Raw genomic sequence first — 4073 nt, 5'->3', positions numbered from 1 at the left:
AGAGAAGTACACAGTCCGATTTCATGAACTAGCAAAACTAGTACCTCACATGGTTACTCCTGAGGAGAAACGGATAGATCGTTACATCTGGGGTCTGGCACCAGAGATTCGGGGAATGGTTACCTCAGCAAACCCAACTACCATTCAAAGTGCAGTAAGCCTAGCAAATCGACTAACCAATGATGTGATAAGGATGGGAGCATCAGCAAAGGAAATCTCTAGTAGCAAGAGGAAGCCAACAAATCAGGGAGAGAAGAAGTATGGAGGCAAGTCAGGGAGGAAGCAGAAAGTCTCAAGAAACTTTATGGTAAGAGCCCAGGAGCAAGAACCAGTGAAAAATCAAGGACAAGAAGTGCAAGAGCGAAAGCAGTACTCAGGGCCGCTTCCGAAGTGCAATAAGTGTAACTTCCATCACAAGGGAGCTTGCCCGGTGTGCCAAAATTGTAAGCAAACAGGCCATTACTCGAAGTATTGTAAGGTGAATAAGGAGGGAAAAAGGACATGTTACGAGTGCGGGAGTAATGATCATCTCTGTAGAGCATGTCCTAAACTGAACAATGGACCTAGTAACAATGGACAAGGCCAAGCCAGGCAAAACTTTCAAGGAAATCAAGTTGGACGGCCAAGAGGTGTAGCCTTTGTGATTGGTGCAGAAGAAGCTCGTCAGAACCCTGAAGTGATAACAGGTACGTTCCTCCTGAACAACCATTTTGCATCAGTAATATTCGATGCGGGAGCAGATCGGAGTTTTGTTTCTTTAGCATTTAGACCGTTAATTGGCTTGAAATCGGTAAAGATGAGGAATGCTTATGCTATTGAACTTGCTGATGGGTATGAAATTAGGGCTAGTGATATAATTCCTGGTTGTACTTTGAATTTAGCTGATAAACTCTTTAGCATTGACCTAATTCCTATAGAGCTAGGTAGTTTTGATGTGATAGTAGGGATGGATTGGTTATCCAAAAATAGAGCGGACATTGGTTGTTATGAGAAAGTCATCAGAGTGCCTCTCCCTAATGGAGAAACCCTTATCATACACGGTGAGAAGCCAGGAAGAAGTTTAAACATAGTATTAAGCGTGAAGGTTCACAAGTACCTGAAGAAGAATTGTATTGCATTCATGGCCCACGTGCTAGAAAGAGAACCTGAAGCTAAGCAACTCAAGGAGATTCCAGTGGTTCAAAACTATCCCGAAGTATTTCCGGAGGAATTGCCCGGTCTACCCCCTTATAGACAGGTCGAATTTCGGATAGACTTAATTCCCGGAGCGGCACCGGTAGCAAAAGCACCATATCGCCTTGCACCATCCGAGATGCAAGAACTATCCGGACAACTTCAAGAACTTCTAGACAAAGGGTTTATTCGACCAAGTTCTTCACCTTGGGGAGCCCCAGTGTTATTCGTCAAAAAGAAAGATGGTTCGTTCCGAATGTGCATTGATTATAGAGAATTGAACAAGTTGACAATCAAGAATCGATATCCCCTCCCTAGAATAGATGACTTGTTCGATCAGTTGCAGGGCGCTTCCTACTTCTCAAAAATCGACCTTCGGTCAGGGTATCATCAGCTAAGAATTCACGAAGAGGACATTCACAAAACAGCATTTAGAACCCGTTATGGACATTATGAGTTCTTAGTCATGCCTTTTGGACTAACGAACGCACCCGCTGTATTCATGGATTTGATGAATAGGGTCTGCAGACCATACCTAGACAGGTTTGTAATTGTATTTATCGATGACATACTTGTTTACTCGCGGACCAAAGAAGATCACAATAGACATCTAAAGCTAGTGTTGGAGCTGTTGAAGGAACAGAAATTGTATGCGAAGTTCACTAAGTGTGAATTTTGGATTCGGGAAGTACATTTTCTTGGTCATGTGATCGGTGAAAGAGGAATCCATGTAGATCCAGCTAAGATAGAGGCAATCAAGAAATGGGAGCAAATATCTATGGACTTTGTTACCAAACTTCCTAGAACTGCTAAAGGTCATGACTCAATTTGGGTCATAGTGGATCGACTGACGAAATCTGCACACTTTCTCCCCATTCGAGAAGATTTCAAGATGGAAAAATTGGCCCAAATCTACATCGACAAAATTGTTTCTCTGCATGGTGTACCCCTATCTATCATTTCTGATAGAGATAGTCGTTTTACATCTCGATTTTGGTGGATGTTACGGAGGGCATTAGGAACCAAGATAGATTTGAGCACAACTTACCACCCTCAGACAGATGGGCAAACAGAGAGAACAATACAAACATTGGAAGACATGCTACGAGCGTGTGTCATTGAGTTCAAAGGAAATTGGGATACTCATTTACCCCTAATTGAGTTTTCCTACAATAACAGTTACCACACGAGTATCCAATGTGCTCCATATGAAGCATTGTATGGACGCAAGTGTCGTTCGCCCTTATGCTGGACAGAAATCGGAGACAGACAATTGACTAGAGTCGAACTTATCCAGGAAACATCCAACAAGATTGCTATCATCAAGGATAAGCTTAAAGCTTCTAGAGATCGTCAGAAAAGTTATGCGGATAATCGTCGAAAACCATTAGAATTCCAAGTAGGAGACAAGGTACTTTTAAAAGTGTCGCCTTGGAAAGGGCTTGTGCGTTTTGGTAAGAAAGGAAAACTAAGCCCGAGATATGTTGGACCCTTTGAAATCCTTGAAAGGATTGGTCCAGTAGCGTATAAACTCCAATTGCCCCAAGAGTTAAGCGCCATTCACGACACATTCCACGTCTCCAACCTTAAGAAATGTCTAGCCGACGAAACATTGATAGTACCCCTGGAGGAAATTAAGATCAATGATAAGCTGAGCTTCGTTGAGGAACCGATAGAAATCCTTGACAGGGAGGTAAAACAACTTAAGCGGAGTAAGATCCCGATTGTGAAAGTTCGATGGAACTCAAAACGTGGGCCGAAGTACACCTGGGAGCGCGAGGACTTCATAAAGGAAAAGTATCCGCAACTTTTCCCTTGTGATGACAAGCGATGACATAGAATGAATTTCGGGACGAAATTCTTTTTAAGTGGGGGATACTGTGACAACTGCCAATTCAGGTCATTCTTGGACTCATGCATCTTTATAATAACCATTCATGCACAACATGCCATGACCTAGTAGTATAAATTAGGTCAAAAATCTTGCATAAACTAGGATCCAACTAAGGTCTAGGACTAATATACTTGATACTTACAATTCTAGTAAGTTGCTTAGCTACAATAGGAAATGCCAATACTATAATTAGAATAAAGCTTCAAGCTTTGTTATAATTGAAATAGGGTATAAAACTCTAAAAATAAATTAAAACATTCTAATTATACTTCAACATGTTGTTGAATATCAAACAATATTCCAAAAACCCTAAAGAGCCAAAAATCCAAAGTTATAAATTATAAAGCTTAAAAACTTTATAAAATTGGCTATAAACTTCCTAATATCAAATTTTATTAATCAAATTATGGATTATACCAATGAACTAGAAATATAAATTACAAGTATTAATCATAAATTATTTGTTGAAAACAAGATTTTTAAATAAATCAAATTGCTTAATAAACATTTTATAAAAATGAATGTTTTTATATAAAATATAGGAGGGAAGTTTATAAAGTTTAAAATTTAGGAGAGAGGAGGCCAAAATGCATGCAAAAACCGGCCATCACCTCTCCCCATGCCCTCTCTCTTCCCCAAAACACAATCATTAAGCTTAAACCCTTACTCCACCTCTTCCCTCTTCACTCTCTCACTTCACTCTCTTCACACACTTCACTCTCTTCTTCCCTCTCTCTAAACTCACGAAAATCCTCTCATTTCTCTGCAAAATTTCGAGATTGTGAAGCCCTTGAAGTGTTCTTACTTCTCTCAAGGTCAAAACCAAGGTAAACAACAACATCTTCTTCCATAGTTTCATGGTTAAACCTCTTTTTCTTCTTAGTCTTCTCTACTTTTCAGATTCTATGCCTTTCCATGGCTAGGAATCTTTATTCTCCCCTTGTGGTTTGTAGATTCTCACCATAACACAATGCATGTGTTAGAGATGGTGAAAATCCGGGATCAA

This window comes from Lactuca saligna, chromosome 5, assembly GCF_052625555.1.
Source record: "Lactuca saligna cultivar CGN05327 chromosome 5, ASM5262555v1, whole genome shotgun sequence".
NCBI lineage: Eukaryota > Viridiplantae > Streptophyta > Magnoliopsida > Asterales > Asteraceae > Lactuca > Lactuca saligna.
The sequence above is the reverse complement of the archived record's forward strand: the minus strand, read 5'-3'. Positions refer to the sequence as shown.